Here is a 10000-nt window from a genome sequence, read left to right as displayed (position 1 = left end):
CTAGACTCTCCCTCCACAGTCTCTTCACCAGACGTTAAAGTGAGGCGCTGAGAAAACTCCCAAGCAGCAGAACATGCAGATCCGCTCGTCGTACAAGTGTCACAGAGACGTTCCAAAGCCAGCTACCAAAGCACAACTCTTCATTGATTAGATCCGCCGCGGTTTGAAAGCGCGATGCTGCTAATAAGTACCTCTTTTATCCCAATTCTGTGCTGGTGATATTTTTTCGAAAATGCCAAGATGGCGGCCTTCTGTGTTTTTCCGTGTGCTTCCGACCAGAGGGGCGCTGTGGAGCGCTATGATGGCTGGGCGCAACAGCACAAAACACACAATTGTTGGTATATTAAAGTTATTTATTAGCAGCATCGAGCTTTCAATTCAAACCCCGGCGGATCTAATCAATGAAGAGTTCTGCTTTGGTAGGTGGCTTTGGAATGTCTCTGTGACACTTGTACGACGAGTGGAGTGGAGTGGAGTTTTCGCAGCGCCTCAATTGAACGTTTGGCGAAGGGACTGTGGAGGGAGAGTCTAGCAAGCGAGACGAACATGACACAAGTCCCTAATAGGGGCTAAATCAAACCCTAATGTTAGTGATAGTGCCATGCTCAACTCACTGGACTAACAGGACTATAACCATAGATATTATATTACTAGATGATTCATGATTCACGTGGTCACCTCTCCCCTGAAGTGTTGTGGGAGGACTGTGCCTGGTGACGCGGGGTTAGTGCTGACCTTGAAATAGAGATCATGAGTTCCCAAACTCCACACAAACCACACATGTGGTTGCACAAAGCTGCCGCTTGTTAGCTCAATATAGTTGAAACTAAGATATTCCATTACAAAATATTTTTTCTAGGAACAGATTTAGCTACTACATCAACAAACTTCACATGTAGCTTTAGCTAATCGCTCCCTGCTAACATGAGTTCCTGTTGCCAAATCTCATGAGTGTGTGTTGCTGAGATAGAGACAGGTCTTGAACAAGATTAATTTTCTCCTGATCTGTCTGTCTGAAAAATGCCATTTTTGTGTCCGAATATTCACACGATATGTGGCTTCGGAGAATGGGCTGAATATTTACTTTAATGAATATGAGGGCGAAGGGATCTGCCATAATCTGAGATCACGTTGACTTGTCCCATTGACTCCAATAGACTCAGACCTGCCGAAAACCTCCTAAGTGGGCGTGTCCGTGGAAAGCCATGGGCAAAACCCGCGTGACAAAATGACAGGAAGTGAGTTGAAGTTGAATCGTCTTGCTTGAAATCCCATGAGCGTGCGAACATGCAATATTTCTAGTGAGAGAAACAAATGAGGAGGATCAGTTCTGAGGCTGTATGTGCCATAATCACAGCCTATCCAGGCTATAGTGATCCTAATTAAGTCAGCTGACTTCATTCAATCTTTCCCACACATTCTGCAGAGCATAGTCAGCGTTCCATGCAAAGACAATTGACACACGCTAGCAATGGCAGGCAGCATGTTACACACGCCACCCAGGCACCCAAGGGTGCCTACCCCAGCACAACTTGTGATGGCAGTTAAATTAGAGCTATAATGTCCTTATAGCTCTAATAATGTCTGTTCAGCCCACATGCATCTCTCATGCCAGTCTGCTCTTAATGCACATCCTTGTGGGAGGCGGCTACATGTCAGTGGGGCCCATGCTTTAAACATGGGGCGGTCGAGGAAGGGGGACATGTTGGAATACTAATATTTTCAGCCATGGAAAATCTGCCTGACCATGTTGCTGAATCAGACCGTTTCTGCAAGGCCCCACAAAGCATGACGGGAAGCGTAATCTCGTGGTTTAAAAGAGAAAATTGCCTTCCTCAGTGTGTGCTGTCTCTGAGTCACATATTGGAATGCCATTTCAATCTTTGGACTGGATTTAGCTAGATAGCCAAAAACTAAAAACAACACTGGATCAAGACAAATTTGGTCTCAGCAGAGAACATCAGACCTATTGGCAATCTCTGCTGTCCTTCTGTCAGATGATTTACGTGTGTTTGGTTTCAGAGAGCAAAGGTCAACAGAAGTTGTTTACTGTGTAACGTTAATCTTGTGGACAAGAGACCCTTATAAGGAGGATCCAAGCCAAGGGATGTCAGGCAAAAGAAGGAAGAGTTTAGTTGACCCCAATATGACAGTTCAATAATATGTAGCCTACTCACCTCCATGCCAGTCAAAACTCAGTTGAAACCAAACTCGTGGGACCAGGCAGGAAACACACAAGTTAGCATAGCATAGGCAGGCCATGGAGCCAGGCACAGGCATACAGCTCCAGTCCATCTGTTACAACAGTCACGTTAGTACCGTTTTTGTCTGAAAGTAAACAAATACACGAAGATAGAGCACAAGCCAGGCTGAGGCCAGGGAGTTTACAAATGCTGACGGCCTGCTTCACTGTTTAAAGTTCAAGGAAATGCAGGGGGTCTTCAACAAACTAAAACGCGTTAATTAATTCAATGTTCAGTTCATGTGTTGGTATTATTGTTGGCATGCATGCTGTATTAACTCAGTCCAGACTACTCACATCATCCTCTGACTGTGACAGACTGGGCAACAGCGCCCCCTTCCTCGTGCACCGTGTCAAACATGGCGTCGCACGAATGCGCTCACATTCGCCTTGTTTCACACTACTGAAGTCAACAGGGCCGCCTTTTTACAGTTAAAGGGGGTCTCCAAACAGCTTGTGCGGCATAATCCAAGTGTTCCAAATGATTGTGGGTCCAAAGGTCCTCGTTTAGGTAAATATAGAAGATGTAATAACTGGACTCAGACTCACTGTGCCATTTGGCTAAAACAAAACAAGCTCGGTCAAGGAGTAACGAACTTCAAATTAGTTTCAACGGGCATGATGGGGGGTGAGTAGCTAAAACAGTTTTGAAATGATATCCAGCTAAAATATTCTCAGTTTGGATCCCTGGGAGGCTGGGACAAAATGAATTGGGCCTGCCCTAAACATTGGAGAACCCCTCCATGATAATAGACCATTGCTATTCCCACTTCCCCCAGCAGAGGGTGCTGTGCATGCATGATTTCCACTTGACTCAGTTGACTGTGTGATCCTATGATTCCCAGGATAACGCTGCATTTTTCATGTGTAGTATAATGATAAGTAGCCTACTGGGACTTTCCCCAGGTGTGTCTTTGCACGGAAATATAAAGGTGCGACCTTGACAGATTACAATAGATAATGTATTTATTGACTGTGAAATATGTTTCCTGGTACATGTGTTGTAAGGAATAAGGCCTTTCCAAGGAACAGATGGGAATTCAAAAGGTGTGACCTCAAGTGGAAGAGGAGAAACATGACATCATCCATCCGCAGGGTCATGCACGTACAGCTCTACACACACCTCCATACAGAGACATGTAGCTAGCTAGCTGTTACACACACCTCCATACACACACATATAGCTAGCTAGCTGTTACACACACCTCCATACACACACATATAGCTAGCTAGCTGTTACACAGACACACCTCCATACACACACATATAGCTAGCTAGCTGTTACACACACCTCCATACAGACACATATAGCTACAGTAGCTGTTACACACACCTCCATACAGACACATCTAGCTAGCTAGCTGTTACACACACCTCCATACAGACACATCTAGCTACAGTAGCTGTTACACACACACCTCTATACAGACACATGTAGCTAGCTGTTACACACACCTCCATACAGACACATCTAGCTACAGTAGCTGTTACACACACACCTCTATACAGACACATGTAGCTAGCTGTTACACACACCTCCATACAGACACATCTAGCTAGCTAGCTGTTACACACACACACCTCCATACATACACATGTAGCTAGCTAGCTGTTACACACACCTCCATACAGACACATCTAGCTACAGTAGCTGTTACTCACACACCTCTATACAGACACATGTAGCTAGCTGTTACACACACCTCCATACAGACACATGTAGCTAGCTAGCTGTTACACACACCTCCATACAGACACATCTAGCTAGCTAGCTGTTACACACACCTCCATACAGACACATGTAGCTAGCTGTTACACACACCTCCATACAGACACATGTAGCTAGCTAGCTGTTACACACACCTCCATACATACACATGTAGCTAGCTAGCTGTTACACACACCTCCATACAGACACATATAGCTACAGTAGCTGTTACACACACACCTCTATACAGACACATGTAGCTAGCTAGCTGTTACACACACACACACACACACCTCCATATAGACACATGTAGCTAGCTAGCTGTTACACACACACCTCCATACAGACACATGTAGCTAGCTAGCTGTTACACACACACCTCCATATAGACACATGTAGCTAGCTAGCTGTTACACACACACCTCCATACAGACACATCTAGCTAGCTAGCTGTTACACACACCTCCATACAGACACATGTAGCTAGCTAGCTGTTACACACACCTCCATACAGACACATGTAGCTAGCTAGCTGTTACACACACCTCCATACATACACATGTAGCTAGCTAGCTGTTACACACACACCTCCATACAGACACATCTAGCTAGCTGTTACACACACCTCCATACAGACACATATAGCTAGCTAGCTGTTACACACACCTCCATACAGACACATATAGCTAGCTGTTACACACACCTCCATACAGACACATATAGCTAGCTAGCTGTTACACACACCTCCATACAGACACATATAGCTAGCTGTTACACACACCTCCATACAGACACATGTAGCTAGCTAGCTGTTACACACACCTCCATACAGACACATATAGCTAGCTGTTACACACACCTCCATACAGACACATATAGCTAGCTGTTACACACACACCTCTATAAAAAACACGAAAAAAAAACACGATTTCAGACGGAAGCCCGTCTTTATTGTCACACGAACACACTACTACACATGCATGCGGCCACAACACACACTCATGCTGACGGTGGCCGGTGAAATATGTCCTCTGACTGCATTTGACCCATCCAGGCTTGTCCTTTCCTCCGGGGGACAGGCCAGGAGCAGTGGTCGCTATTTCTTTCCAGCGCCCGGGGACCATCATTGGACCATCATTGGACCAACTTCAGATGTTGTCGTCACTGGTCGGATGACGATCTTCTGCATGTTTTTAGTGGGGGGTTATGTACGGAGGAACCCCCTGGGGGGTACGGGGAGAACATGCAAACTCCACACAGAAAGGCCCTTTCGACGAGATAGCCCACCTGGGCAGTAGGCACTGACGATATAGGAGGGGTCACAACTCCAGCGCTCACAGCGTCCCAGGCGAGAATCGAACTCAGGACCTTCTAGCAGTGAGGCGACAGCGCTACCGACTGCGCCACCGTACCCCTCAGACACATCTAGCTAGCTAGCTGTTACACACACCTCCATACAGACACATCTCGCTAGCTGTTATCTGAGGCTGACCCAGAAAGTCTTGTGCGCTATATGATTAATGTGTTTGTGTTTCTGCCATCTGCACATCGCTGTTGCTTTCCCCTAACACACCTGACCTTGAATGTGTGACCTCTTGTGTGTGTGTGTGTGTGTGTGTGTGTGTGTGTGTGTGTGTGTGTGTGTGTGTGTGTGTGTGTGTGTGTGTGTGTGTGTGTCTGTGTGTGTGTGTGTGTGTGTGTGTGTGTGTGTGTGTGTGTGTGTGTGTGTGTGTGTGTGTGTGTGTGTGTGTGTGTGTGTGTGTGTGTGTGCGTGTCTGTGTGTCTGTGTGTGTGTGTGTGCGTGTGTGTTTGCCCATGTAGGACTTTGAGGTATCCGGACTGATACCAGTGACATACCGAGACACAGACGGATGTCATAGTATCACTGTTTTTGGTGGCAAGTTAAATATCCCGTAAGTGTGACGCCATGTGTGACGCCAAAATACTGGAATCATGGGGTAAATGATCAATGGGTAAATCCTACCGAATAAATGAAATCTCATGTTTTCATTGCTTATATTTATGGCTCTATAAACAAGGCCCAATTTGAAATCTTGTGACAACAAACATAAGCCTGAAGTGTTCAGATGATTTTATATTATTAAAATCCCATTTTAATAACACCTGGTGGCTCAAAGAAGAAAATTAGGCTATGTAAGTATGTAATTAGCCTTTTTCACTTCCCACCCAATTCACTCATTTTGTGTCTAAAAAAGGCAACACAGGTGCAAGAAAAATATTAATGAGGGTTTCCAACTTCCAATACATTTAGGTAGGTGATCCAATGCTGGAGCTCTTGTTAATGTTTTTGCTTGCACCTGTGTTACTTCCCGCCTTTTAGACACAAAATGGGTGAATTAGGTGAGAAGTGAAAAAAGCTAATAATAATATTAATACAGTAAAAATATACATAATAATATACATAATACTTATATATAGCGCTTTTCTATAACTCAAAGACACTTAGGTAGTAATTTAAGTGTAAATGTATGTTGGGTTAAGCTGAAAAATCGTGTTGGTCCAGGAAATAATCCACATCAGTGTAACTATTACCGTATTTTCGCTTATCATGCATACTGTAAATAGCAAATACCAGCTGAACGTAAAAGTAAACAAGGCAAGTGAGATCAGACCAACTAATAGTTCCTGTAATATCACACGGGTCAGACAGGTCCACAACAGCCCAGACGCCGGCTAGACCACTTTCACATATTAATAGCTGTAATTGCTCCGAGGCATTTGACTGAGACCTGCATCACCCAATGTGTCACCATGGGGCGGAGCCAAACCCACAACAATGACTGTTGAAATGATCAGTTGTATCAGTGGGTCAACAACCTGTTGACGGAAAAAGAATAAATACTCAAATTCCTTCCTGCACATGTGTTGTTGTGCTTAATGGTTTCATACAAGGCAAGCTGGGGGATTTCAGGAAGGAAGAGAGAGAGGGGCAGAGGGAGGGAGGGAGGGGAAGAGGGGCAGAGGGAGGGAGGGAGAGGGAGGGAGGGAGGGAGGGAGAGGGAGAGGGGCAGAGGGAGGGAGGGAGGGAAGGAGGGAGAGGGAGAGGGGCAGAGGGAGAGGGGTCAAACAGGCCCTGAAGCCGCATTTGTACCATGTGACTCCAAAACTTTCCACTGAAAGCAAAGCTAATCGATTTCTGTGAGGGTGGGGCAGCGACTCCCCCCGAAACCGGTCTGTGCAGTAGCTGTTGGGCAGACAAAATGAACAGAGTGATTCACTCCTTTCCTGCCATAGCAAACACAAACCGGTCGGGGAATCACTCCCGAATTCCTGCTTTTTGTTCGGATAGCCACACTTCCCATGCGGCTGCTGGGTACAGAGAGGTTACAGATCCTGTCGGGGGAAATGTTCTTTGTTCTGAACTAAATGTCACAAGGGAAAAGATGTGAAACAGCCAGGCTATTCATTTATTTATAGCAGTGGATCTCAACCTCATTCATATCAAGGACCCCTAATTTCCTCCACATTAGTGCTATGGGACCCTATTTGATGAGAATATGTCTCACTGACCCAAATCTGAGAATATAAAATATATATATATATATATATATATATATACACACACACACACACACACACACACACACACACACACACACACACACACACACACACACACACACACACACACCATGACTGTATTGTCAGTAAAGAAATAACAATGAAACTATGCTCAAAACACACATTTCTCTATATTCTCTAATTGTGTTAGCTTCTTGTAAATTAAATAATGGTGCGTTTAACATAATCATCAATTTCTTGGGGACCCCCTGGAACCCCCTCAAGGAGCCCTGGTGGTCCCCGGACCCCACAGATGTATAGCAATAGATAGGCTGTATGGAGGAGGGGGGATTTGTTATGTAATCCCAATTCACCAATTGATGTCACTTTGTTGCCGTGGCAACACAAGCCAATAAAGTGTAATGGAAGTGAATTTGTAATTGGCAGGAGAGGAGAGGAGGAGTATCAGGGGGGAATGCTGTGATGTCAGTGCTGTTGTCCAGTACAAAGGCAGCAGACAGGGCAGAGCATGCCTGCATTCCACCATGGTCACACTCACACACTCATCACACAGACACAGAGAGGAGGTGAAACTCACACACACCACACTAGACGGGAGATGTTGCACCGACTGGCCACAAACTGAGTAAGTCCACACTCTACTACTTCTCTCTCTGTGTCTCTCTCTCACTCTCTTTCTCTGTCCTGCTTTGTTGCGATGGCCATTCTGCTTTCATCCGTCTCTCTCAGTCTCCTGTGTCAGTGTGAAATGGGCTGTGTTTGCTCAGACTGAGGCACTTTTCAAACGTTCCTCTCAGTATGCGGTGCACACGTCTCCCTCTCCTCCTGTCTGTTTGTCTCCCTCTCTGTCTCCCTTTCCTCCTCTCTGTCTCTCTCTCTGTCCGTCTCCCTCTCCTCTCTGTCTGTCTGTTCTCAGAGGCAAAGCCCGGAGCCATTTGCATGTTGGCGTGGAGTCAGAGAGCTGTGTACTTTGTCTTTATGTGTGTGTGAAGCAGAGTGTGTGTGTGTGTGTGTGTGTGTGTGTGTGTGTGTGTGTGTGTGTGTGTGTGTGTGTGTGTGTGTGTGTGTGTGTGAAGCAGTGTGTGTGTGTGTGTGTGCGCTTCTCTTGTTGGGGTTCAGTTGTGAACAGTAAAATATGGGAGCTGTGGTGAAGGTATAAAACAAACTTCAGTGCACAGTGGGGGCAGATGTGGCTGTGTGTGGGGGCAGAGGTGGCTGTGTGTGGGGGCAGAGGTGGCTGTGTGTGGTAATGGATGTTACTTTCAATGGGGTTTCTTGGCTAGAGAGTTGCCCAAGTCAAGTCAGGTTTATTTGTTTAGCTATTCATCACGGTTTCAGTCTCAAAAGGCTTCATAACAGCCACATTATGGAACAATAAAGGAAAATGACACCCCTAACCCTCAATGAGAAGTTATTATAGTCATACAAAGTTATTATAGTATACTCTGTAATAACTCTGGTATCCCGACTTATCAAGCTTATTTTGGGATTTCTATGAGTGAAATCATCTTACTGCATGGGCAGATCACTTTACTGGTTTCAACATTTATTTTCTAATTGATGTTGTCTTGGAGAAAGTTTTCTTTGTTGTTTTATGATGGTTTCTTGAGAGAAGTCATACTGACATGTATCAACGTGAAATGTATTGAGATAAATGATGTGAGATAATTTGACTAAAATATCATGAAATAAGCTTGATAGGCCTGGAAAAAAGTCTAAATCACTGGACAGCTTGTCACCCCACACACCGCTGCATTAGTTAAAAAAGCCTAAACAGAGAGGGAACCTCGTATTGATAGTATTCTGTTACATCACCACACGGCCATCTTGGGAGGAAAATAACAGGTGATTGTAATCAATTAACAAGTGATTACAATCAAGTGACACAAACACGGTCATGGTGTGAATGAATAATGATTCCTGTGAAGCGCTTTGGGTGTCTAGAAAAGCGCTATATAAATCCAATCATTATTATTATTATTATTATTAAACAGCCAATGAGCTGTGTGTATTTTAGCACCATATTGGTAGGAAAATGCTTGTGACATGGGAATACTATGAATAGGCCGGTCAAGCTGCTCTGAAGAGGAACAGGCTCACAGCATAGCTTTGCCTCATCGTGATGCAGATGAGAAACTGTCATTTAATCTGGTTATTGATATAGGGATTCATGCAGCATTCATTATGGAAATGGACAACGCCAAAGGCAATGCTCCCTCCATGTTCCCTGTGTCTTTAGAATGAATCAGCATTCAAAGACATTGTTTAAAGCTGTAAACGTATGGCTTCTAGAAGAAGAAGAGAACTGGACTGACAAACCCATCTTTATTTGTCACACGAACACACCCAACACACGCATGCTGCCAGCCACACACACACCCATGCTGACGGTGACGAGATGGCCCACCTGGGCGGTGGGCACTGGGGACATGAGGGGGGACGCACCCTCAGCGCCCAGGCGGGAATCGAACCCAGGACCTTCTGGCTGTGAGGCGACGGCGCTACCA

General features: G+C 45.2%; 1 protein-coding gene across 1 annotated transcript in view; it reads left to right on the top strand.

The window, feature by feature from the left end:
• Nucleotides 1-7988: 7988 nt before the first annotated feature.
• The window catches only part of LOC310790458 (uncharacterized protein), a 17696-nt gene continuing 15684 nt past the window's right edge, over nucleotides 7989-10000 (top strand). Inside the window, exon 1 of the mRNA XM_083652150.1 lies at nucleotides 7989-8118. The gene's annotated coding sequence lies outside the window, so the exon portion shown is untranslated. The remainder of the gene's footprint in view (nucleotides 8119-10000) is intronic.

The sequence above is a fragment of the Poromitra crassiceps genome (assembly GCF_964638095.1).
Source record: "Poromitra crassiceps genome assembly, chromosome: 15".
In the NCBI taxonomy this organism is placed as follows: Eukaryota; Metazoa; Chordata; class Actinopteri; order Beryciformes; family Melamphaidae; genus Poromitra; species Poromitra crassiceps.
Note: the sequence above shows the minus strand (reverse complement) of the source record. Positions and strands in the feature narration are given on the sequence as shown.